The following is a 26,777-nucleotide window of genomic DNA, read 5'->3' on the forward strand; positions in this document are numbered from 1 at the left end:
GGAGGTGCCCAGTTCCCATTAATGTTAATGAAGGCAATGGAGCTGCCTTCAGGCTAACAGCCAGTCACTCTCTGGAAGATGAACTAAATGGAAGATGCTCAATTAGTGAGCAGCCATCCACCTTCTGTAGCCTGTTGTCAGCTCTGCCATGTGCTTTATTTGGCAGCCAAACGAGGGGAAACACCTGTCTGGAGTCAGTGCTATGCAACAGCAGTGCAATTAGCATTATTTAAAATATGGCTTTGGCCACAAGCAACAATAAAGGAGCCAGCGAAATGGACAATGTTTCTTTCTATTCTTCTTCTCCAGATACATGTACGTTATAACTCGATTTCGTCCATATAAGCTGCTGTTACGAGAGCTAGAGTGACGTTCACCTTGTTTCAGTTGGCAGCTTATTGGCTCGGTTGCATTTGCTCTAAGAATGTGGTTCAAGCTTTGTCTGTTCTGTGCTCCGGTTTTGCTATGAGGAAGCTGGTATAGCCTTGGGCATGCTAGCAAGAAGGGATTTCATCAAATCACAGTTCAGTGAGCAGCCTTGTCTGTGGGATCCTGGGTGAGTGGATGCATTGATTCACTTCTAGGGATTTGGTAGGGTCTCCTCTCACTGGGCAGCTTTATTATACAATAGAAATAACCCATGGCTTCCAGGCAGACAATGGTGGGAAGGATCAGGGGTGAGACGATAAGATGCTGCCTAGAAGCATTAGACATTTGTAGCTCCATTGGCCACTGTAGCAAGAGTACAAGAAGAACAAGGGGACATTCAATTACAGGGAGAGGTGGCACATTTTACACTGGTAAAAGGAAATACTTTGTCACAAAATTCAAACTTATCCAGTGGAACCCATTGCCTCAAGATATTACTGAGACCAAAAATGAATCAGGACTCTAAAAGAACTGGATGTTTATATGAATAACAGATTTATAATAGTAAGGATAAAAAAAAAACAAGAGCCTTGAAAAGAATAGAAACCCACTGGCCCCACAGCATAAGTCAACCTCTAGCTGTTGTGGTGAGGAGGAAACTTTCCCTAGGGGCAGAATATCCCAGAACTGTCTGCTGCAGGGTTCTTCTTCTGAAGCGGCTGGTGTTGTCCAGTGTTGGAGAGAGGACCCCGGACTAGAGGAACCAGGGGTGTGACCTGGTCTGGCAATTCCAGTGAGCAGTGGCTCATGGAATCCATTTGCTCAGCCTTTACTAAGCAGCCCTAGATGCAAATGGGGGAGGCAATGCACATTGGCCTCATAGGAATTTGACCTGCACTGCATAAGGAATCCAATTAGCTTCTATTCCAGCCAGTATAGGTTCATATATTGTCCTCACCATCATAGTAACTGAGCATCTTCCAGCCATGCATTAAGCAACATGACTAACACCAGTCATGTGCCATTCATTCTCTTTCTCACCCGGGGGAGAATTGTGCATGTGGTGAAGTGGGTTTTTAACATATACTCTGCTGTATGTTTGTTAGAGAAAGCAGGCCCCACTTGCAGCGAGAGACAGGGAGATTTGTGATGGCCCTTAGCTCCTAGGAAATTCATTCCAGTCACAGACTCTGCCTTCTCTGCACAGAGGAGCTTTATCCTTACGGGGGGAAGCTCCACTGGCCTGAGCAGCAGCGTTGTTGACCCCGGTCCTTGTCCCGGGACTCTAGCTAATCATTTCGATATTCTGGGCCCAGGTCATTGAGTGCCCTAAAGAGACGGGCCGAGCCCTTGAACTTGACTTGATATTTTATGAGAGCAGGGGACAGGGAGTTTTGGCTTCTTGAGAGCAACAGGATCTGTCCCAATGTCAGTTCAGGGGCAGGAAGTGGAATGAAAGCCTGGAGAGTGGGGAGAACTGCAAACTAAGTTTCATTCAGAACATCTGGCTCCCGTGAGCCCTTTGGCTAATCCCAATGTCTAATTCCCTGACGTTCCCTAAATCTCTGAATCCTTCCTGTTTCCAGTCACTTCACAACATAATCTCTGAAAGTCTGCTTGCGAAATGGAACACACTCCATCCCCACCCCCCTTCCTGTCAGTCCTGGGCTCTGCTTGTGCTAGGCAGGAAGGGGAGGGGGAAGGCTCCCCAGATCTGTACAAACAGAACATAGTCCTGTCCTCTCTGCAACAGGCCCATGCCTACCCCCCACTCCCTTGTCTCTGTTCCCCTTTATCTTCCACTGTGCTGAGGCTACCCCCTGGAAAGTTTCCATTTCTTTGCATTTCCACTGGAGAAATAAATCCCCCATGGTCAAAGTCCTGCTCTTCATCCCTCCCTCCCTCCCTCCATATTCCCCGCTTCACTTTCCATCCTGCCTGTTTCCCCACACCTCTCCCCTCGCTGAGTTCCCAGCAGCAGGACCTTTTTCACAGAAACAAGGCAGGGCTCTCTTTAGCTCATGCTTTGCATTTTGTTGTTCTTCAAAAGACATTTAGGAGCCATGGGCCGGCTCCAGAATAATCGCGCCACTTCTTCTTCAGTGGCAATTTGGCGGCGGGTCCTTCACTCCCTCTCTTCCTCTTTGGTGGCACTTCGGCGGCAGCTCATATAGGAAGAGAGGGACTGAGGGACCCGCTGCCAAATTCCCACCGAAGACCCGGAGGTGCTGCCCCGATACCGGATGAAGTGCCTCCCCTTTGTATTGGCTGCCCCAAGCACCTGCTTCCTGTGCTGGTGCCCTGTAGGAGCCTGATCCTGACAAGTGCTGAGCGGGTGGCCTCAGGGGCACCTGGGGTGAGGTGTCCAGCAACTCTCAGGCTCAGCAGGGGTGTTGGAACAATTTGTACAGTGGAGGTGCTGAGAGCCATTGAACCAAACTGTAAACCCTGTGTAGGATGGAAACCACTTCAAGCCAGGGGGTGCAGCAGCATCCTCCCGCTCCAGCACCTATAAGGCTCAGCCCAATATTTGAGAAACTCAGTCCAGTTTCTTCTCCCAACCCCACTTCCCCAAGCTTAATTTGTTAGCCTGCCGTGAGGCGGTGTCGGTATGTCCCTCTGTCTGTCTGTTGCCATTTGGAATTGGGAGCCGAATCTGGAGCATTAGCCTCCTTCCTTCACCCCCTCCTCGCTTCCTGTCTGCAAGGCTGTGTCTAGCTGCTGTATCACTGCTCCCCTCGCGCCCCGTCCTCGGCGCCGGGCTCCTTTCCAAGGCTCAATCCCTTTCAACCTTTCAGGAGCCGGACTAGGTGGGGATGCAGCAGCCAGCCACAGCCCCCACCCTCTCCCCGGGGCCAGGCGAGCTCGCCCCCCTCTGAGCCCCAGCGCCAGGCACCTGGACACCAGTGGCTCGGATTTAAGGAACAGCCTCGCGCCCCGTCTCCAGCCTCCCCCCAGGTCAGCTCTGCAGCCCAACAGGGCTCGCCCAGCCTGTCCCTGGCCACTGGCCCTGAGCCGGGGGGCCCCAGAGCCTCCCCCTCCCCGGCGGCCGGGCCAATCCGGGAGCGCAGGGACTATGGCCGAGGCTCCCATTGGCTGCCCGTCTGCATGCGGGCGGGCGAGCGGGGGAGTGTGCGGGGCGGGCGGCGCGGTTATCTCGGGGCCCCTCCAGCGCCGGAGCAGCGCGCAGGTGACAGTGGCGAGGTGGGCGCCAGCAGGGGCCAGCAGCAGCGCAGGGCTGCGCTCGCCCGCGCACGGTGCAGGCAGTCCCGGGAGAGGCGCCGCCTGCAGCAGCGCCCGGCCCGGCGGATCTGCCCCCACCCAGAGAGGCCAGCATGGCACGTGGCGAGCGCCACCCTGGCAGTGCCCGCGGCTCGCCGGGCGCTGGGCGAGCGCGCTAGAGCTGGAGCCTGGAGTTCGCCCGTGCGCAGCGGCGTGGGACCCGGCCTCCTAATGTGCAAGGGCTGGTGCATCAGCCATGGTGGGGACTGAGCCGCTGGACGGGCAGAGCAGGGCAGCTGCGCAGCAGTGAGGGCCGGGAAGGGTGCGATAAGGGAGGTGTCTCCGCGCCCCGCCGGGCCGCCGAAATACGAGCGAGCCCCGCCAGCAAGACTTTGGAAAGTTGCCACCGAGGATGGTGGGCAGCCTCCTCCCCGAAGGGCAGGAGCCAAGGGAGCGCTCCGGGGGCGCTGGTAACGGAGGATCTTTGCCTGGACCGCTCTGAAATCTCCCCCCCCCCCGGGGGGTGCTAGGGCAGTTGGCTGCAGGCCTGCCCGGCTGGAAGGGCTTCGGGGCTTTCCCGTACCGGATCCTAGCGGAGTGCTCACACCGGAGTTACCACTCCGGCTTCACAGCGGCTGGCGTCCCTGGTTTGCCTTCTTGACCCACATTCCTATTGCCAGAGGTAAGTCTTGAAAGTTCCTCGCCCTCGCAGCAGCAGCAGCTGTAACGGGGCTGTTCTCATTGCAGGCACCGCTCGCTCTTTTCCTACTTGATGCAAGCAGGATTGGTTATGCTTATGTCGAGTATGCTGAGCTGCCTTGTATTCACCTAGGCACATATAGATACGTGACTTACCATGTAGAGATGCCGCACACAGAGGGAAAATGTGCTAATGCTGAGCTCTGTTAAGCATTGGGATAGTCTCCTAAGGGAAGAAGAGGCAGCTCCATGGCTTGAGTTGTTTAAAACTGGACTGGCAATGGCATTGGAAAATATGCTGCTGAACAGTCCTGAAACAGCCAGCGAATGGGCAAGATGACCTAATTCCATCCCTACTGTCTATATGAATATGCCTGTATTCACTAGCTGTATATATCACATTATATGTCACCAGCAGACAGATTAGATTTGCCTTGTTCTAGCCACTAAAACATGAAATGCTCCCACCCTACAACTGCATGAACTTGTGAGCTGCTTCTCCCACCCTCCAGCTCACTTTTCAGCAGCCAATACTGTCTCCATTGCTTCCTTACCTAGAGCAGGGGCTCGCAACCTAGTGGTCATGACCACCGCTGCCCTTTCCCCATTGCTAATTAGCAGCACAGCCCTGGCTAGATCCCAGGTAGATGGGAGAGAGGTGCCAGTATGGGAAAGGTTGAGAACCGCTGACCTACAGAATGTACACACAGTCCACACAGAAACTAGAAAATGGATTAACCCAGGGGGTGGGCAAATGGGGCAATTTGCCCCAGGCCCTGCAGGGGCCCCCACGAGAATATAGTAATCTATAGTATTGCAACTTTTTTTTTAATGGAAAGGGCCCCTGAAATTGCTTTGCCCCAGGCCCCCTGAATCCTCTGGGCGGCCCTGGATTAACCTGCCGGAAAAGAGTTCTGTGATCTGACCACAGAGGTACCTACTGTGCTTGGGCTTCTGACACTTGGAGTGGTACACGGGGGGGAGGTTATAACAGGGATTAATGCATTTGGGAGCTAAGAAATGGCCATTGTACCTTAGATACTACAGTGATTGGTGCCCTACAAATACCTACATTAGATAAAGCTGGTCTTAAACTGTGTGCACATGTGCCGTACAATCTACGGCGTGTATTCCGTCTGATAACTTAACATGAACATATCTGGCTGTCTCTTTTAACAGAGAGAGATAAGCAACCACCTAATTCAAGCATACTGCATCAAGGTGGGTTCTGGAGACACTGTGGCTCAGGAGAGCAGAGCATGACAGAACCCTGCAACGAGGTTTCCTTGTAGTACATAGTTGCCTATTTTGTTCTTTTTTTAAAATCTGCTGTTTCTCTGTGTTCCCAACATGGCAGCTTAGCAGTGAGACTGTGTCACCTGGATAGTAACACAGGGGTGTCCCAAAGCCACTTTTGTGCTGCAAATGACTGTTCATTAGTGCAGTCAGAAATCCTATGTTGTGTGTGCTGTACAGGGATTGGGTGGGTGGGTGTGAGGAAATCAGCGTGTGTGTGTTTATGTGCATGTGTAAGGGGGGGGCGATATGTGCACACACCGTTGCCAGGAAGTGTTTGGGGATGAGCAGTCAGTGTAACATGTTCTGTTTGGCTGGAGTGCAGCTTGTTCGGAATAGCAGGGTAGTTTGGCACAGACAAGTGTGTGTGTGGGGGGGGAGAACAGGGCGTACTTGGGCGATCCTATTCCACTTGGCATTCAGCATTTCAGCCTCTTATGTTAGAACCAGCTGCCATCCTCTGGCCCTGCATTTAAGACCATCCTATGAATAACCCTCCTCCTGCCTTCAAAACAAGTTGTTTATGAGGCCCTGTCCCTGCGTCATCCAACTCCTTCCTCTCCCCGGGTGCGGAGGACTCATCAGGGAGGGCTCAGGAGACGCTGTAGTGCCCTGTACCTCGCCAGCCTACATAGAAGAGCCCCCAGGGAGAGCGAAGACAGCTGCCTGGGCACTTCCTGCTGACTGCATGCTTCCCTCCTGCTTTTCCTGTCTGAAATGTTTTGGAGATTCAGTGCTTTCCTCCCCCTTAAGCTTTGTTGTTAAACAGCAGGTTGGTGCTGGTGCATTGCTTGAGCTGATAGTTTCAGCCCTGCTGGGATAGGAGGCAGCAGTGCAGAGAGTGGAGCGAAAAAGGCTGGCTTGGAAACTTTCCTATTGTCGTAGTAAAGGGGGAACTAATGTAGGAAGTCACCAGCTTCATACCATAGACATTCTGGCTTCACATCACTGCTGGGCCCTGGAAAAGGAACTTTGTCTGGTAGCAATTGTCCCACTGCAGAAATAGTGGCCAGTTGGGAGGACAACAGCAAACTGAGGTACAGATAGGCCTGTAGGTTCAATTCCTGCTCTGTCAGTCTCCCTTTGTGAAAGGCAGCATGACTCCTATAGGCCCAGATCCTCAAAGATATTTAGGCTCCTAATGTCTATTGGAATCACTAGAAGATAGGAGCATAAATACCTTTGAGGATCTGGGTCCTGGGCTGTCTATGGCTCTGCTTCCTCATCTGTTCCATGGGGATAAACACACTTCCCTGCATCGCAGGGAGGAGTCATTCCTTACTGTTCGTTGGGCATTCACATGCAGTGCTGATGAGGGGCACCATCTATAGAGAGGAAGAGTATAGCAACAGTGAAAGGAGACCGGGAAGGAGGAAAGGTATTTGGGTAGGGGGATAAAGGAAGAGTACTGGGGTACAAAAAGCACATGGGGATGTAGGGGAGATATAGGGTATGAGGACACAGGAAGGACGGTGGGATGTAGAAAAGGACCTGGGAAAGATATTGAGATGTAGCGACAATTCTAGGGTACTTGTACGTAGAAGAATGCTAGGATCTAGGAGAAATGCTAGGCTACTAGGATGCAGAGTCCTGGGAAATTGGGAAGCTGGACTGATCCTGGGATCTAGGATAAGTACTTGGGTATTTGATGGTCTGTAGAAAATATACAGGAACAGACTGGAAAATTACCAGAGTACTGCGCTGTATGCAAAATTCTGGGACAGGAGGATGTAAGAAGCATCACAGTACACATCCCTTTAATGAAATCCTAAATGCAACAGCAATCACTCTGTCTGCCAGTGATTTCACTGCTAAATGATCAAATCCAGTCAGCCCAGCCCTTGACTGACATGCACTGGCTGACACCTGTCAGGGTCCTGGCTGATGTGCATTGGCCAACATGAAAAGAATGGCTTCTTGGTAAATATTTGCTCAGACTGCCCCCTGTGACGAAGTGGGACTGTTCTTAATGTTTCCTCTGAATACTGTGTGGGTGCCTCAGTTTCTAGCCGACACTCTGTCTCCTGGCAACTAATGGCCCGGGCCCTTCCCCCCTGCAAGGGGATGCTAAAAGTGTGGGAGAACAAAGAGGTCAGGTGACCTCCTGGCCCTGGAAAGGAACTCAGCAGAGAAAGAGGGGGCTGGAGGGGGTTTCAGTTGGGATCTGGCTGGGGACGGGAAGTGAGGGCAGACGGGGTTGTCTGGCTCGCTGGGCCCCAGAATGGACCCAGCTGAGGGGTCCCGTTCTCTGTACCTACAAGCTCTGTTTTAGACCATGTTCCTGTCATCTAATAAACCTCTGTTTTACTGACTGGCTGAGAGTCACGTCTGACTGCGAAGTGGGGTGCGTGCAGGACCCTCTGGCTTCCCCAGGACCCCGCCTGGGCGGACTCGCTGTGGGAAGCAGACAGAGGAGCATATGCTGAATGCTCCAAGGTCAGACCCAGGAAGGTGAAGCCGTGTGAGCTTCTTGCCCTGAAGACAGTCTGCTCCAAGGGAGAGGAGGCTCCCCAAAGTCCTGACTGTCTTTGTGGGGAGCAGTTCCAAAGCATCGCCCGGGGACTCCATGACACCCCCACACTAAAATTTGCATAGCACTTCGTATCTCTTTACCTTGGAGCCAGAGCAGCTAATTTCACTGGGACCTGGGTATGTTCATGCTCAGCTTAAACAGCTCTAAAAAAAAATCTCAGCCATGCTGTTGATTTCCCCAAAAGATACTTCTCCCTCCTTGATTTTAACAGCTAAAATACCCAGCTCCCTGGAGCATCTGTTAGTGGAGATTCTGATCTTAAACTCCTGAGCATGCTGTTCCTGTGCGGGTCACCTGCTGCACCTCTTGCCTCTTTTTCTAAATGAAACATGCACCATCTGCAGCTGGAAATGTATTCAGGCACATTATAAGGAGCATTGTATTGCCTGCAGCCACACAGCACCTTGTGCTGTGATCCTGCCAGCTCTCACAAGCGTAGTGGAGTCAGGCTGGGCCAGCACTTGGGTGAGAGCAATCCTAGGAAAAGCCCAGGGTGCCGCCTGCTGTGGTTCTGATGAACCAGCAGGTGTCACTCTTCCCTCTCACTTTGAGCTGAACCCATCCAAGCATCCAAAGAGAGAGATGAGGCATAACACTGCAGCCCCAACCAGTGGCAGTGGTGAGGGGCCCCCATGCTGCCTTTCAGAGCTGTCACTGATCTCAGTGTCCTGCAATCCAGTCCCACCCCTGTCAGCTCCCCCTGCTATTTCCTTTGTGTGTGCTGTATTCTTCCTCCCTGCCCCAAACTGCCCGGCGGCGGGGTGGGGGCTGCTGGGTGCGGCTAGACATCTGCAGTATGCCACTCCTCAAGATGATCCCTGCCCACGGGCTACCAGCTAGGTTCACACTGGCTTTCTGCCAGCTTCCACCAGTGTCAGACCTGGCAGGAGCCGCTGAGGGTGGAAAATACACCAAGGGAGAAGGTTGTGGGAGGCATACGGTTGTGTCAAGCACTGCGAGGACTATTGGTGGCAAGCAGTGGCCCCCCCAAAAGAGGAACTGCCCAAAGCCATAGGGCCTGTTTAGGGAGTGCACCAATCAAGTGTTTTCTCTCAATAATCTCTGCCAGCAGGACACCTACGCAGCCACCATGGGAATTCACACTGGCCTCCCACAGGGTGAGTCCCATAAGAGTGCAAGCAGCAATCCTGCCAGCTGCCCTCTAAACCACCCTCTTGGCACTAGGGGGCTCCAGTGCAGGGAACTGTGAATCCCCAGCTCTGGTGAATCTGACCCTGTAGATCAGCTTACGGGGACACTAATCAGCTGGAAACCCAGGCAGCATAGGTTAAAAACGGTTGCAGACCGGCCCCTACCCCTAAGCCCCCTGCCAGTGACTGTGGTTTTGCAATCCTGTTTTCCCCTCCCTGTGGCTGTGAGAAAAACCCACACAGACAATGGGAAGCAGATTATACAGGCTTTACAGCACTCTTCTTAAATCCCCAGCTCCCAGACTCCTGAGTTACATGCACAATCTCATTCTTTTAAAACAAATCTATTTCATTAACCCCCACCCCACATTTCTCTCCCTCCTGTGTCCAGGAAAAGCTTGACAGTGTGAACCCTAAAGGCTAAAAAAGTAGATGCCAAAGAAGGAGAACTCAGTCTATCTTTATATACATAAAATCTCGGTATTTTTAAGCCACTCTCTTGATTTTAGGGGCCATGATTCATGATTTTTGAATGTTGGCTGAGACACCAAGCGTACCCAAAGCAAACAAAGACAAAGAATGACCCATTTTTCTGTACCGTATTTTCCGGCGTATAAGGCGACAGGGCGTATAAGACAACCCCCTAATTTTACAGTTAAAACATAGGTTTTGGCCTATACTCGCCGTATAAGATGACCCCCCCCTTCCGAGGGGGGGAGCCCAGAGCCTTTTAAATCCCAGCCACGGCCGGGAGTCAGAGGGCTCTGGGCTGCCCGCTGCAGCGGGGAGCCCAGAGCCTTTTAAATCCCAGCCGCGACCGGGAATCAGAGGGCTCTGGGCTGCCCGCTGTTTATACCCGGCGTATAAGACGACCCCCGATTTTTGGGGGTTGTTTTTTAGTATAGAAAGTCGACTTATACGCCGGAAAATACGGTAATTCGAATTAAAGCATCTTCCCACGTCACATGTAGATTCATAGATTATAAGGTTAGAAGGGACCACTGTGATCATCTGGTTTGACCTGCTTTATAACACAGGCCTAGAACTGCTCTGAATGACTTGTAACAAGAGGAGGAGGTAAAACATATCCAGGCGGCGCAATGCTATGGCCCCTTTAAGTTTCCACAGTGCACTGGGATGGAAGGCGTGGCATGCACATAAGACATTACATTGCTGTGAGGTTCATAGCAGAAGGCCGAGTTCCTGAAGCACGATGCGATGCCTACGTGTGAATGCTGGGATAACTCCACAACGCTTACTGGCCCAATGAATTCCCCATTGTGCAAGGCCTGGGCCCATAGTTACCAAGCTTTCAGTTTCCATTAGCTAGTGAGATCAATGATTCCTTGACACTTCCTTGGGAGATTATGTATATGATACCTGCACAGCAATAAACTGTGCTGTCTAGCGATTCATTAAAGGGAGGAATATAAGCCTGACAGCAAAAAGGACACAGGGTGGGAAGGAAACCTTGTGCCACGTAAAGGAGACAAGCACCGAAAGAGCTCCCTGAACCCAGGCCTGGCGTGTCTCAAGGCAGAGTAGCAGTGCAGCCTAGAGACATAGGCCAGGGAGCTGCTCCCCTCCACCTGGGACATGCTGGCTGGGGAGAGTTCTTTTCCCTGAGAGGCAGTCAGGTGATCGGCCTACTCTGAGATCTGCCCTCATGAGTTCCAGCAGTGCAGCAGCTGTTTGCAGCCGGATCCCACGGGGTGGGGTGGGGGGATTGATCCCACACGTAGGGCTGCTGCGTCTGAGATACAAAAATATCAGGACATCTGCCTGCCTCCCACACCACATACACCCCTGTGTACTGATGGCGCCCCACACAGGGCACTGTCTCCCCGTCCCAGCCCCAGGAGAGGGCACCAGCCCCTGTGGGCTCCTGGGGCTGCCCTGGGCACTGCCCTCACCAAGCAGTATGCAGTGCCAGCTGGATCCACCCTGCTTCTGCCCAGCATCACCCCTGCAGTCGGTACGTGTGCAGTGGTGACCAGGCACTGCTGGCCACCCAAGCTCCCTGCCCTGCTCCTGAGCTGCCCCATCCCCAGGGCTCCCAGACACTCTGGAGCCAGAGCTCCCTCTCCCATGAGAGCCAGAGGGGGTGTGACTGGCAAACACTGGGGCGTTTAGTGTCCCGGGAAGACGTACAAATTTCTCAGGACAGCTACCTAGAAAAAGGGCCAATCATGGGATAGGACAGGCGGCACCTCTAAAGGTGCTGAGCACTCAAGCCCCAGTGCAGCAAGGCTTTTGGGCCCTGATTCAGGAAGTCTCTTGGGCATGTGCTAAAGTCCCATTGACTCCAGCGGCCACTACTCCTATGTGCTCAAGTGCTGTGCTGGATTGGAGCCAGAGGGCTCAGCATTGGGCAGGATGGAGCCCTTTGGGGCCCAACTGGGGCTCTGAGTACATGGAAATCCAGCCCCTTAAACCTGCATGTCAGGGTCAGGCACAGGGAGGGAGAAGGAGAGCGATCCGGGGTACCGGGTGGACTGGGAGAGGAGAGCGGAGATGGAGGCAGGGCCTTAAGCAGATAGAGACAGAGCTTGTAACGCCCTGTGCACCCTGGTGGTGAGTGGGGTGCTGGGCTCCATGGCTCAGCAATGACCCGAGAACAATGGGGGGGGGGGGATTGGTATTTGACTGGCCTAAGGAAGACACCTGCCTGAAGAACTCCTGGGGATATCTTCCCAGGTGGGCGAGTTAGCCAGGTGCCTTGTTAATAATGCTTGCATTAGGGTAGACTCTAGAGGCCACTGCCAAGAGCCAGGTCCCATTGCCCCAGGCACTGTACAAGCACACAAGAATAGACAGTCCCTTATGCTACAGGTAGACAGCCCAGCATCGTTAGCCCCACTGCCAGAGAACGAAGGCACTCTCTCCATGTGCCATTGTGTGACCTTGGGCAAGAAATTGAACCCAGAGCTTTCATGCCTCGGGCTAGTGCTGTATCCACCAGACCATCTCTCTTCTCATTAACGTCAATAGGGACTTTTAATGAGATCCCCACACCTGCCCGTCTGACAACAGACCACTTGATGGCACGTCTCATCACATCTCCCCACCATGGCATTGGCCCATGGGGGAGCAGGATTAGAGCTCCAAAGTAAACCCAGGATACCACAGGAAATAGAGTTGATGACTGAGTAGACAGCAACCTTCTCTCCGAAACAGTGCCCCAGCACGGTGCTAGGGGGCGCCGTGTCAAGCCCCAAATTGCCACGTCTGAATTCCCATCCTGGTAATTACACCTCCTTCAGATTCTCTCTGCAATTTTCAACTGGAGACAGTTTTCATGTACATCCTAAACTGCTGCGTAATGTTGCTCTGCAAAACATCTGCTGCATTCCCCCCCCCCAGCCTGTAAAGTGCTTTGAGTTGCTCTGTGCTGAATAAATACGTGATAAGATTATCCTGAATATATGTTTCACATATGCTGGGCTTGATTCACTCAGGACTTACTCTGGCTTCTGGCGACATAGAAAATCTACCAGGACTGGGGGTGGATGGAAGGAGGGATTGGGGTGGAGGAAAGCACTCTGCCAGGGGGCTGATAGCCAATTACTACAGCACCCAGACCAGGTGGCATTGGCTGGGGAGGAGCAGCACTGAATCAGAGCTGCGCATGGGACAACCTGGGCTGGTAGGACTCCTTTGGAAGGTGGAATCCCAAGGGGATGACAGTTCCCGTGGGACGCAGGAGCTGGCACTGGTGTAGGAGTTGCCATTTGCAGCCCCTTGAGCAAGCAACAGAGAATTGAAGCCAAGGGGCCAGACCCACCGCTGGTATAAATTGGCATTGAATCAGTGGAGCTCCGCCAATTCATACCAGCTGGGGATCTGGCCCATGGTGAATTTAAGAAGGTGTTTGGCCCTTCTTTAAATTAAATATAATCTACTGCAGAAAGTGATCTGGAAAATGTACACAGCCTGACAAAAATCAATGTTAATGTCCCTGACAATTAGCTAATGCCTTAATAATTGAACTACACCTGATATACAGTTACACTGTACATCTCCAGGGATTGCTTTGCCATTGACTTCAAAAGGAGCAGGATCACAGTGCATAGCTGTGCACTGTGTTGTACCTGCCGTAGAACAAGCTTCTGGGTTCTGTTTCTGGGTGTTGTGACAAGGTACTTGGGTTGACCCCCTCCTTTCCAGGCTGGAAGCTCTAGACTCTCCTACAGGAGGTGTTGTCTCTCCAGAGGCAAAAGGAGGATGGATCTTGAGGTTAAGGCACTGGCTTGGAAGGCAGGAGATCAGGGGAACATGCCTGAATCAGCTGCAGATTAACTGCGTGACCCTGGGCAAATAACATCTCTTCCCATCAGTTCCCCCATCTGCGAAGAGGGGGTTAGACCATCCTGTCTAGATTGCAAGCTCTTTAGAGCAAGGGGCTGTCTCTCACCATGTATGCTCACAGTGCCTGGCCCAGTGGGTCCCTGCTTCTGACGGGGGCCTCTCACATTCTTATACTAACCAGGGCTGCTGGGGTTGGGACCAAAGCACGTCCTAACATGAGAAGCTGAATCAGAAGCGGAGATTTGATGCAAAAGCCTCTGTCTGAGTTTGTTTGCCCCCGCCACCCATCCCAAATATTGATGCTCTCTCCCCACTCCCACCCTGCCTCCGCAGCCCCAGCTGTTCCACTTCCTTATTAGCTGACCATGCCCGCACTGTGTGGTCACTCCTTTCCTTTCCCGGAAGCAGAGATGAATTAGCAGCTGCAGGAAAGAAAGCTGGGCAGCTTAAAAGCAGTTTGTGATTCAGGTCTGCAGGACTCAGCAATTTGACATTCTTTCTAATCCTGTTATTTCTCACCTTAAACCTACCCGAGTGAGCAAGGTGCCTTTATTATTCATCTAGCTGCTGGCTGTACTCTCAAACTCCACCTGCCTCCCAGCACCTGCCATCTCCCCTCCCTGCAGGCTCGTATGGGTAGGACTAGAGACCCTAGACCCAAGAAAGATTTCCATCTCGGCAACTCCTTTTGAGCAGTGAGTGATAAACTGACCTGCCAGCCTATTTCTGCCCTCCAGTTTTTATCTCAGAGCAAGCTTCATCTGGGCTATCGATTTGTGCCATGAAGAGGGACTAGGTTGAGAGGTGTCAAGCCAGCTACCTACAATCAGTTGCAGGGAAGGGGGGTACTGGATGGCTGGGAGGGACCAGAACAGGGTTAGGCAGAACTGCTCAGGAAATGGACTTTGTTCTCATGAAAAAAATTGACAAACACTTTCTTATTTCCATTGGAATTTTTCTTTGAGAGTTTTAATGGGGAGGTGAGGGGAAGAGAGAACAACAACTATGCATCAGGAGCTTGAAAATTCCAGGATTTTTGATGAAAATCCACCATCAAAATCCGACATTTTGCATGGAAAGTTCTATTGTTTTGGTCAAAGAAATATTTCGAAGCATAAGCTCTAGTGTTGGGTTCAGTGATGCTTCCTAGGCACCGAGGAGACTCAATTAGGGTGACCAGAGAGCAAGTGTGAGAAAGCAGGACGGGCGGTGGTGGGGGTAACAGGTGCTTACATGAAATAAAGCCCCGCATATCAGGACGGTCCCTATAAAATCATGACATCTGGTCACCCTTGACTCAATAGCCAGGCTTCCACAGGGAAACCTAATGTGCGTACACATGTGAACCCTCTAGGAACCACATGCCCAAGCCCATGCACACATGCCGAGACCTGAGACACCCCCACACAGACTCACAGGGCTGGACAAACAGCACCTGGACAGACAAGCACAAACCCACACAGGACAAAGTTACACCCAGCCACACAGGTGCATGCACACACCCAGACAGGGCCTGATCTCTGGGGTCTGCCTACTTCTCAGGCATGAACTAGCCGTGAAGCCAGGAGCAGAGCTTGAAGGCGGAGGAGCAGGATAGTCCATACTGAAGCAGTGGGCGCTATTAGTACTGAGGCAAGTTAGAGACAGTTCTGAATGGCAGCGCTCCTGCTGCTGCTGTCGGGGGCCAGTGGTGCCATGTCACATTACATTGCGCCTTTTGAAGCGGCTGCTGTGCTCTGCGCCCCGGCCGACCCCTTGCTGTCAGCGTGTCTGGCTGCGCTGTCTCGAGTCCAGCCCCCCGATAGGAAATGCTCATCATGCGTGCACCGCGGCCAATGTGCCATCTGTCACCCACCGCTAGAGAAGGAAGCACAGCGAGATATTTTCTGCATCGTTTTCCCCTCCTCCTGCTGCGGGTCTCAGAGCCTGGGCTTCTGGGGCGGGGGGACCCTCCCACAGAGAGAGTGCTCAAGTGGATGGTGCCCTCTGCTGAACCTGAACAGATCCGCCTGCTAGCACTGGCTCCTGTTCTGAGCCCGGGGACGGTGTGTTATCTCCCATTGTCCCACGTCATGGGCCCAGGGCTCACGAGCTTGTGACATCAAACATGATCATCCCCAGCTGCTGTAGCCCATGGTAATCCATCCGCATCAGCCCACGACCTGGGGCACCTCTGTGTGGTTTACCTTTTATCCACGTCACCATCTCCTGAGAGAGAATCCAGCGCCGAGGTTGTAACGTGGTTCAGAGACCCAGATAAATACAGGGTCCAGCCCCAGCAAATGTCTCTGACCCAGCTGTACAGAGATGGGATGATCCCTCTTGTCCGTCTCCCTCCCAGTAGCACTAGGCTCTCCACAGCGCACGGGACTCTGAACCACGGTTTAACTGTGGTTGTTTCCATGATGAAGATGGGCCCTCAGTTCCCACACTGTGGGCCAGATGCTGCAGAGTGCAGCCTGGCACACACAGATGGCACTCCGCACAGCGTTCAGCTGTGAACTCACTGAGCTCAAGGGACAGGGGTGAGCGTGGCAGAGCAACCGAGGGGTGCAGTTTACACTGATCGGCCAGTCGGTGAGCGTTCAATGCACACACGTATGTGCTGAGGGTGCAAAAGTGTATGGCAGGAAAAGGTAATGAGAGGGGTTAGATTAAGCTGCTGCCTCCAACTTTATCAACCCCCTCGGTCCTGGCCAAGAAGCCCCAACACTCATCCATTAGAGGTGTCGGAATAGACTGTCCCCTGCTGGTGCAGGGAGGTACAAACACCCTGAGCCTGCCCAGCTCACTGATTCACCTCCCTTGGCTCCCAGCTCTCAGGGATTGTGCAGGGGGAGGGCAGCTTTAGCTTGTGGTCAGGACTTCCAAGCCAGCTGTGTAAATCCTCTGGCTGCCCCAGCCTTGCCTTCTACTTGGCCAAAGCTGCCCCCATTTTTGGCCCTGCAGAGGAGGGAGATTATGGCGCCCCCCCAGTTGTCACTTTGCTAACATGGGCCCTGCTGACAGGAGCTGGTGTGGGTACTGTCTATATGCGCATATGGGATCTAACCCACGTAAACCCAGCATACAACTTGGCTGAGAATGCCCAATCCCCTCCCTTCCCTATCTCCTGCTCATTCCTGTCTGCTTCTGTCCTGTCTGCCCCCTGCCAGGTTCTGTCAGCCAGCCCAGATCTCTCCAGCAGATGGCACCTAGGCTGCTTGAGCTGGCAGGTCCCTCTGATCCCCTTCTTTTTTGGGGGGCACTGGAGGAATGCCTCCTTTCACTAGACACCAGCAGCTTTGCCCGCTCCTTCTCCAAGACGGACATACCCCCTTTGGGGACCAGAGCATTTGGATTCTCAGTGACAGAGCATCAAAATTAATTCAGGGGCATCTTTCTGATAACAGATGGGCATCTCGCTTTGTCAAGAAGAACATGCAGCTGGGGACAGATAATCTAGGAATCCATACACAGAGTTAGGTAGGGCAGGCCAGATCCTCAGCTGGTGTAAACCAGTATAGCTTCCCTGACTCACACCAGCCAGGGATCCGGCCCAGGGGGCGGAGAGAGACGCACACTGTAAAAGCAGAAGTGATGGGGTGAAATTAAGCAAAGGAAAATTTTGAGCGAATATCAAGAAACATTTCCTATCAGTCAGATCTATTAGACCGTGGACTAGGCTCCCGAGGGAAGCAGCTGGAGTCCTGTTGCTTGAGTCATTTGAAAGCTGGGCTAGACAAAGCACTGCTGAATGCAGCAGAGGGAACAACCCCGCGCTGGCCACGGGGGAAAGATGACCTAATAGGTTTTTCTAGCTCTAATTTCTATTATCCCTGTGGTCTACCTGAAGAGGTGTGTTAACCAGCAGCCTGGAAGATCTGCAGCGCCTGGCTTTGATCTAGGAAGCCGAGAGAGTATGCTGCAGTAAGAAGTGATTCTCACCCACTAGGGCCAATTCTTCCCCTCGCTCTGGTCCCTCTATACCCTGCCCCTTGTGAAACCCAACTCAGGGGGGTGGGGGGGAGACAGGGAGAGGCACATCAGGGTATGGTGGGGAGTAGCCCTTGCACTCAGCACTGCAGACATTTTGGGCCATGGGACAGCCCACAGACACCCTGAGAAGCTGCCCTAAGGTAAAGTCTTATACCCAGAGTATCCATTTATAGGAGGAATATTCTGTGAGGGAACCGATTTGAGAAGCAGAGAAAGGATCAAAGAGAGGGATTGACAAGCCCAAAACTTGCCTCCCCTTCTCTATGGTAAAGCATCCATGTGAGTGTATTTGTGTGCACGTGTGTGAGAAAAAGAGTGATTCTGCATGTATTTACAACCCACTCAGCACTCCTCCCACCCCATAAAAACAACCAAATCCAACTGCCCAGCAGCCTGCCAGCAAGATCAAAGCAGCCCACACAGCCCAGCACCAGGACCAAACCAACAGTTACCTGCAGTAACAAACCAACATGCATGTGATGGGAAGGGAAAGAAAAGTGTCTTTTCTGCAAAGAAAGAGTTTTCACAGGGCCCGATCCCAAGCTGAGTGAAGTCCACGGGATCCTTTCCTGTGACTTCAGTGTGCTTTGGCTCAGGCCTGCCAACAAGCATAAACACAGCCCACTAAACTTCAGACCCGGTGCAGTGTCACACCACATTCCCCGGAACAGACACTGGCAGCCTCCCCCATTTGACATACTGCGAGGGGGAGGCATGGGAGACGCAGTGAGGAACATCTCTGCCTTCTAAGGGAAAGCTACGTTGGAATGCCATGGAGATCTACTGCCATTGAGTGCCAGTGGCTCTGCCCGTGTACCTCCCACAGCATCCAATTCCACAAGCCACAGCACATGTGTTACGAACAGCCAGGAATGCATGAAAATACGTGGCGGGCAGGGTGCATAGGCGCAACCAGGGTCCTGGTGGCTCTAGACCTTGTAGCAGCAGGGAGCTAGGCAATCAAGCCAGCACAGTGCCTCTCTGAAGTGCTACTAGGCTCTCTGTTGTACAGATGGGGCTCTGAGGCCCAGAGAGGCTTAGGGACTTGCCCATGGGCAGGCAGGCAGTCTGTGGTGAGGAGGGAATTGAAGCCAGGTTCCCAGCTAGTGCTCTAACCACTGGACAATCCTTCCAGTCTGTAGCACTGCAAGACTAGACGCTGGGGAGACTGGAGTGTCTTCCTATGTGAAAATACTCTGCCTGTCTGTCTCAGTCAGAGACTGCAGAACCCAGCCCTGAATTCCCCTCCGTGGCTCTGCACCCTGATCCCAGCTCTCGAGAGCCTGATCCCAGCGAATGAAAAGGAGAGCCTGCGAGCTTGTTGAAGAGCTCACAGCTGTCACACGGCATCAGCTAGATAATGGTCACTCTGGGACATGCACAGTGCTGAGCGTCAGGAGAACACATATGTGGGGTGTGCAAACCTACTGCCCCAACAGAGGAGGATGACTATGAGCCGCCAATGTGATATGGCCATTAAAAAAGCTAATGCGGTCTTGGGATGCATCAGGCGAGGTATTTCCAGTAAAGATAAGGAGGTGTTAGTACCGTTATACAAAGCACTGGTGAGACCTCATCTGGAATACTGTGTGCAGTTCTGGTCTCCCATGTTTAAGAAGGATGAATTCAAACTGGAACAGGTACAGAGAAGGGCTACTAGGATGATCTGAGGAATGGAAAACCTGTCTTATGAAAGGAGATTCAAAGAGCTTGGCTTGTTTAGCCTAACCAAAAGAAGGTGGGGTGGGGGGGGATATGATTGCTCTTTATAAATATATCAGAGGGATAAATATCAGGGAGGGAGAGGAATTATTTAAGCTTAGTACCAATGTGGAGACAAGAACAAAGGGATATAAACTGGACACTAGGAAGTTTAGACTTGAAATTAGACGAAGGTTTCTAACCATTAGAGGAGTGAAGTTCTGGAACAGCCTTCCAAGGGGAGTAGTGGGGGCAAAAGACATATCTGGCTTCAAGACTAAGCTTGGTAAGTTTATGGAGGGGCTGGTATGATGGGATAGCCTAATTTTGGCAATTAATTCATATTTGATTATTAGCAGGTAAATATGCCCAATGGTCTGTGATGGGATGTTAGATGGGGTGGGATCTGAGTTACTACAGAGAATTCTTTCCTGGGTGCTGGCTGGTGAGTCTGGCCCACATGCTCAGGGTTTAACTAATCGCCATATTTGGGGTCGGGAAGGAATTTTCCTCCAGGGAAGATTGGCAGAGGCCCTGGAGGTTTTTCGCCTTCCTCTGCAGCATGGGGCACGGGTCACTTGCTGGAGGATTCTCTGCACCTTGAGGTCTTCAAACCACGATTTGAGGACTTCAATAACTCAGACATAGGCTAGGGGGTTGTTACAGGAGTGGATGGGTGAGATTCTATGGCCTGCATTGTGCAGGAGGTCAGACTAGATGATCATAATGGTCCCTTCTGACCTTAAAGTCAGGGAGTCTATGAGTCGGCAAGGCACTGAAAATAGAGGGAATTGCTCTAATTGCTGCTCAGAGCCACTATAATCCCAGCACCTGGTTCTCCTTCCACTTAGGCTGAGGTCACACCAAAGTATCATGGGAATCCTGCATGGTGTGACTGAAAGGAGAACAGAGCCCAAAACCTTGTTGGAGTCTAGCAGCCTCCAGATCGCCTGGGCTCTGCTCAGCTCAAGGAAGCTGATAATTGTTCTGCATCCCCTTCTGCAACAAGGGGTGACTCTGTGTAACACACCCCACCACACTGCCAGAGTTCAGGGCCAGCAGGCAGGGCCGGTTCCAGGGTTTTTGCCACCCCAAGTGGCGAAGGAAAAAAAAAAAAAAAAAAACAGCCGTGATCGTGATTGGCGGCAGCTCCATCACGCCGCTTTCTTCTTTGGCGGCAATTCAGCAGCAGGTCCTTCCTTCCGAGAGGGACCCGCTGCCAGAGAGCCCAACGTGCCACCCCTTCCCCTTGGCCGCCCCAAGCACCTGCTTTCTGAGCTGGTGCCTGGAGCTGGCCCTGCCAGCAGGTCACAGGAGCCGATGCCTGGCCAGTTGCGCTCAGTGCCAGAACACTTCTGTCACTAACTTGATGTCGCGGCTGGGGAGGAAGAAATGAAGCCAGACACAAGGGACAAAAGAGGATTTGCAGCTAAGTCCAGGAAAACAGAGAGTGTCAGAAAGACAGAAACTCCCCCCTGCCCTGGAGGGTGGTCACATGTACAGCTCTGGTCCCAGCTCACTCCTTACTCAGCAAGGGCTCCATCCTCCTGACAGAGCACCCTCAGTCTCCACTGAAGTCAGCACCTCACAGGAACGAGCCCCCAGTCTCTCAGGCCCAGATTCTCAAAAGTATTTAGGTCCCTGACTCCCACTGATTCCATTTAGGGGGATCTGCCTGTTCCCTTTGAAAAGGTTAAAGATTAAAAGCCACCAGGCAGAGCTGGGATTTGGAGCAGCCACAGACTCTTACAAGTGCCATATATGGTCGCTTGTATGTTTACTTCCTCCTCTTCCCTGCTGCTGGGCCCCAGGGGAGAGATGATCACTGTAGTGAATTGTTTGTTACATTTTCCGTTCAGCTGCATCAGCAGTGCCAGGGGAGCTCAGCCCGGGGCCCAGAGGAGGGGATAATCGCTCCCTGTTTGCGCATGCAGAACCGACAGCAAAACAGCAGGGTGAAGCGTGGGCCCTGGAGGGAGCCTGCCCCTGGCAGCACTCTCTGGCGTTAGGGCAAGAGGCCTGCCATGGGCCCCTGGGCATTCTGAAGAGCAGCAGCCCCAGGCGACATTCACTGAGGACAGCAGGAGCAGGTGAATTGGTGCCACATGTCCAGTTCTAGCTCTACAGCATTTTGGAGTCAGGGCTTCACAGCCACTTCCTATTTCTGCAGAGGGGCAGTCAGTCCCTAGAACCACAGAAATAAGAGATGCACCTGATGTATTCGCTCCTCGGTCTGATCCTCAGGGGCCAATGCAGGATTTCTCAATACAATCCTTTCTCCAGTGCTTTGACCCGGCCAGTTGGAAATCACCAGCAATTCTTCTGGGAGGCTATATACAGCCCAGTAGATCTCTCTCTTAGGAAAGCCTCCTGATGTTCAGCCAAAAAAGGGCCTTAGTTAATTTCATTCTGGCACTTGGTGCTATGGAAAAGCCTGGGGTAGATTACTCCTAGCTACAGCTTGCAAAACACTCCAGGGCTCAGAACCTTTCAAATACGAGACAGATACTTGATCCATGAGGCCAGCGTCTCCAACAGTTTCTCACTCACTAGTGCACATCCAACCTATTTCAGGGATGACCCAAGCCACAGTCTTTTCAAATTTGGCCCTGCTCCGAAAGGGGACTCTAAAAACCCCCACCAACCAACCAGCCGTTTATTGTCTTCCTGCGACTCCATAACCAGATCTGCTCAATTGACAAGGAAAAGGGATTTGTATGCGAGATAACCGCTCAACCTCTGCCCAGGATCCATAATGGCCAATCGTGAACCCCTTACACTGATGAGCGTTGACTCCAAGGGGCTGTACCTGAGTAACAGAAGGCCTAGTTCCTGAACTCAGGTGACTATGGGGGAATCGCAGCTCCTCTTTCAATAATAAGTTCCCAGCCCTGCTGGTTGAGGAGAAAAGCTTGACAACATGGCCAGAGAGCACCCCAAAGGTGCAAAGAAAGAACCTCCCACTGGATGATTTTTTTTTCACTCTCCTGATATTTAAGCCAGACTCATAAGCCTTCTGGGCCTGACCAATGCTGGTTTGGCACTTGTGATTGGCAGTAACGGCTTGCCAGCAATGAAGGGGTTCACACTCCAGCCCTAAACAAAGCCAGCTTCTTTCTGGCTCATGCATCGCCCCCTGCAAGGAAAATACTGCCACTGGAATGTAGTGAACAATTGGACCGACAATACATGAGCAAGAATAGAATCCGGCTCCATGTCTGATAGCTCCACCAGGCCTGCAGGGCTGAGGAACAACACATCTCCCTCCACAACTCTTCACTGGGCCCCTGGGAAAGAAACTGCTTCAAGGTTGGAAAGAGAGAATCAGAAAGTGCTGGGATTCACAGAAAATCAGCCACGTCTAAGAGGAAGAGCCATCTCTGCTGACAGCTCCCCCTTCTGCCGTGCAGCATGTCCAGGAGGCACCAGCCTCTTTACACCTTTGATCCTTCTCCTCCTTTGGAGACTCGAGCCCCACCCTCCTTTTCTCCTCCAAAGGCCACTGCTTCTCTCTCATATGAGGTGCTCCAAGATCTTTAACTGCCCTGAAGCTTCCCAGGGTCAGTCTCCCTCCACCTTCTGACTTTCCCTCCTCCTCGGACCTCCCTACCCTTGTGCCCCAGCTCAGGGGAACCCCGATTCCAGTCCCCACTTCTGAGGTTTGGGCACCACAGTGATGGTGGGGAACAGCCCTGAGCCAACTGACTCTTGGCCAGGGCGCTCTCTGCCCTCAATGCCTGCTCCCCAGAGAGGGCCCTGATCCGGAGAGGTGTTCTGCGCCTGGGACATCCCACTGAAGTCAGTGGGCGCTGAGGGTGCATGTCTCAGGATCAGGCCTACAGAGAGGAAGGCGGAGCAAGGGGTAGTGAACACGGAGCCTGATCCAGAGCCCCTTGAAATCAGTGGGAGTCTTTCCATTGACTTCAGTGGGCGTTGGCCCAGGACCCAGGTGGCTGGAATAGAGAAAGGGCAGTTCGTCAGCTGCTAGCGCGTTGCCAGCCCCGGGGCAGGAGGTGGCATTAGTGAAGTAATCCCCTAGATGGGCAGCTGAAAATACCAGAGAAGCTGGTGGGAGGCCAGAGATTCAGCCCTTCTCCACCTTTAACAATGTGAAGTAGGTTGTCAGACAACAGCCATCACTATGTGCAGAGGGTGACTGTCCTCACACCCTCCACACCTCCCTCCAGCTGCCCCCTTTAGTCCTGCGCTTGCACCAAGGGAAGCCTAGGTATTTTGTGAAAGTGAGACCTGCGGTGACAAAGCCCTGGAAATCTCTCTTTGGCTATGCAGTGTTCAGATGTCGACCCTTTACCCCACTCCTCCTCAGACGAGGCCCAAGGCTGGAACAGAGGTCAGGGTTGGCGAGCACTGGCCGAGCTGTGAGCTGGGGTGCTGCAGGGCAGAAATGAAGTGTGAAGACAGAACTGAGGGGGGGAGGATAGAACAACAGGCAGCATTGAAGGCATGATTGAGATTCATGAGAAGAGCTATGTGGGGCTCCTGAATTGGATTAGCAGGGGGTGTTGAAAGCTACGATTGACATGCATTAGCAGAGCTGCGTGGAGGCCCAGGACGCATCGCAGGGGGATGCTGCCGGTCTGGATTGACATGCATTAGCGGCGCTGCGAGAGGGCCTGGCACTGGAATGGCAGGGCTGCTGCAGGTAATAATGGAGACATATTATTAGAGCTGCATGGGGGCCGAGGACTGGCATATCAGTGGGGTTTTGGATCAGGAGTGAGAGGCACTGGCAGAGCTGGGCGAGCTCGAGCATCTGCCTGCTGTAAATGTTGGTCATGACTCACAAGAAAGTTTGCTAAACATATGGAAATAATTCTTAATATCATATTGCCCAGATGGTTTTGATGGGGAACATATTTGCTAGAACAGTAGATCAAAAGCCCTTATATGGTGTGGGCCACTTCTTGAGAGAGAGAGCGCGAGAGAGAGCACGAGCTTCCCCCCCTCTTCGCCAAGGACGCTTCCCCCTCCCAGCCTCCAACCCCAATCCCACATGCTCAGAGACAGGAAAACAACATTAGAACAGTATTAAGGAGGCAGGTTGTAAATAAACTCCCTTGAATCTGATGGCTCCAGTCTATATCTGTTCTATTTATTTCCTTTTTCAGGGGGTAGGACACTGCTCTGTTGGTTCCCAAAATCCCTTTGTCTCCTGCCACCCCCATAAGAATAGCTCTTGCATAGACGGGTCATGCATACATCTCCAGGGGAAGGGAAGTATTGTTAGTCATAATAAGTGGGGGAGGCGGAGGTAGAGAGAAGGGAAAGAGTTTGGCTAAGGTCACACTGGTGCAGGGGCAGAACCAGGGATCGAAACCAAGTCTCCTGATGCCTAGCTCTTTGCCCTAGCCACTAATCTGTCCAGGTTACTTGATAGTTTGCTCCTCTCCTATGTGTTTGTTGCATCTACAGTTTGAGGTCATCTACCAATTAGATTGACTTCACCTGCCGGAAAAGCCCAAAGACAGACATGAAGCAGCTGTGCAGATGGGGGCTTGTTGTTTTGAGCTTAGCTGGTCAAAATCTCCTGGCAGCATAAAAAGAGCCTGGGGATGAGCCATAGCAAGCAGGAATTGCCTTGAAAACCCTATCTCAGCAGCTTCCACGCAAAATCAATAGCAAAGCCCCTAGCAGACTTCATGGAGTCTCTGGCAGTTCTCGCTTTACTGGGTCAGAACTCTGCTTGGCTTAGGGTTTTTTTTGTTTTGTTTTTATAAGGGGGACTGGATTCAAAAGTGTTTGAATTGGGAGCGTCACTTATGGTGGAAAGGCTCTCTCAGAGATGACATCCTTGCAGTGTTTCCTAAAGACAGTCAGAGTCTAGGTTCCTCTGGAAGATTGTTCCGTAGCTAGAACCTCTCCCCCTGGAAGCCACTCCATGCCTGTCCCTGTGCCAGAGGTCTATGAAGTTGCTATTGTCACAGCGATGGCCAGCAAATGCCTCCTTAATGGCCCAGCTACAGGCCAGCAAGTGCCTCCAGGTATGTAATTTTTTCACCCTTACATTTATTTCAGCTAAAAAGAGAGCCCGAGTCAAAAGTGTTGGTACTGACTTTGAACTCATCTTTGTTCTGTAGATATTTTTAGTTCTCACCACTTGAGGAAAAACCCCTAATAAGGAAGAAAATGTTCTATCCACAGTCAGATTCTGCTGAGCAGCAGGCCCTGAACCTTGTAACTCACCATCTTCAGCCAACCTGTCCCCATTGAACAAGCAGGAAACACTGACTCACAAAGCAAAGCTGCTACCTAGCATCCATTGGGGGGAGGGGGGCACTCAAATCCCACTTGGAATGTCTGTTACCAGGTTAGAAGACAGGCTCACGACACCTCCTCCTGAATCCACCACAGGACGACCCCCTATTGGGTCACTCCCTGCCAAGGGGCCATGAGGGTCTTGCTTTGAGGTCAGCTCTGGTTATGAGCAAAATGCTGACCCAGCCAGCCACCAGATGGGTGGGAGACTCTGGTCTCTCACTAAGGCTGCTCCAGTATCAGATCCCTTGTTGGCAGAACCAATACAGTGTAAATAAAGGCTGCCACTAGTCGCAGACTGCAATAGGGGGTACTTGCCACCAGAGCACCCCCTCTAGTCAGGGCACAGCACTGCAGAGATTCTTCTACTCCAGCACCACTCGGTTGTCAGCCAAGCTGGTTCTGCAACAGGCTGGATCTTCTGGGGTCCAGCCTTCCAGCCTGGTCACCTTTCAAGTTCAGGCCCCTTCCAGGATAACAGAAGTCTTGTTCTTCCACCCACCTTGTGGGCTTAGCCTAGAAGGGGCAGAGAACTATCTTGAAGGCTCTCTGTCTTTTTTAGAGATTTGGATCCCAGGATGCTTCCTTTGGAGTCTCTCACAGTCTATCAATCATTGGAGTTCCCTGCTCTTTGCCCCTATTCCCACAGGCCTGCAGAGTTCTTGCTCCTTTAGCAGGGCACTTTCTCCCCAGAGGCTTTTTCTCTCCTAGCAGCTTTCCCCCACTGCCTTCCCTCCCCATGCATCTCAGAGACCTACACTGCACCCTGTGGGTGCCACACACTACTAGAGGTACCTGCTTTCTGCAGTCACTACCACAGCTTGCTCCCCAAACTGTGCCTCTCAAGCCTTTTTACAAAGCCCAGCTGTTTACCGTACTCACACCCACCCCATTAGTCCCACCTCCTCAGGAGGAGAGGCAGCTAATTATGGCACAGACAGGGCTAATTGGACAGGGCCAGCTGACCCTTAAAGGGACAGGCTGCCCTGTTAGACAGATAAAGGGGCCCCTCGATCCCATCTTACCCACCCTTCTCTATGTGCTAATGCACTTAAGAAATGATTGTGAAAGAGGATTTCTTTGCCTGCCTGGACTGGACATTGGGTACCATCCCCAGGAAGAGAAGAGGCTCAGGACCAAATTGTCAGGTGCTCAGCACCCTCCTGTGAGAGTGACCTTGTACAAGGGTTAGCCAGGGCTCAACCCTCTCTGGGGCGGCGGGGAGCCACACCGGCTCACTAACC

At 52.4% G+C, this 26,777-nt stretch overlaps 1 protein-coding gene across 2 annotated transcripts in view; it reads left to right on the forward strand.

The window, feature by feature from the left end:
• Positions 1–3,565: 3,565 nt before the first annotated feature.
• BRINP2 (BMP/retinoic acid inducible neural specific 2) overlaps positions 3,566–26,777 on the forward strand; it is a 55,581-nt gene continuing 32,369 nt past the window's right edge. Inside the window, exon 1 of one of the 2 annotated variants that reach the window (XM_039485648.1) lies at positions 3,566–4,273. The gene's annotated coding sequence lies outside the window, so the exon portion shown is untranslated. Of the gene's footprint in view, positions 4,274–25,025; positions 25,260–26,777 lie in introns of those variants that run through there. The other variant, XM_039485649.1, reaches the window with a different exon arrangement.

The sequence above is a fragment of the Mauremys reevesii genome, linkage group 8, assembly GCF_016161935.1.
Source record: "Mauremys reevesii isolate NIE-2019 linkage group 8, ASM1616193v1, whole genome shotgun sequence".
NCBI classification, from domain to species: domain Eukaryota; kingdom Metazoa; phylum Chordata; order Testudines; family Geoemydidae; genus Mauremys; species Mauremys reevesii.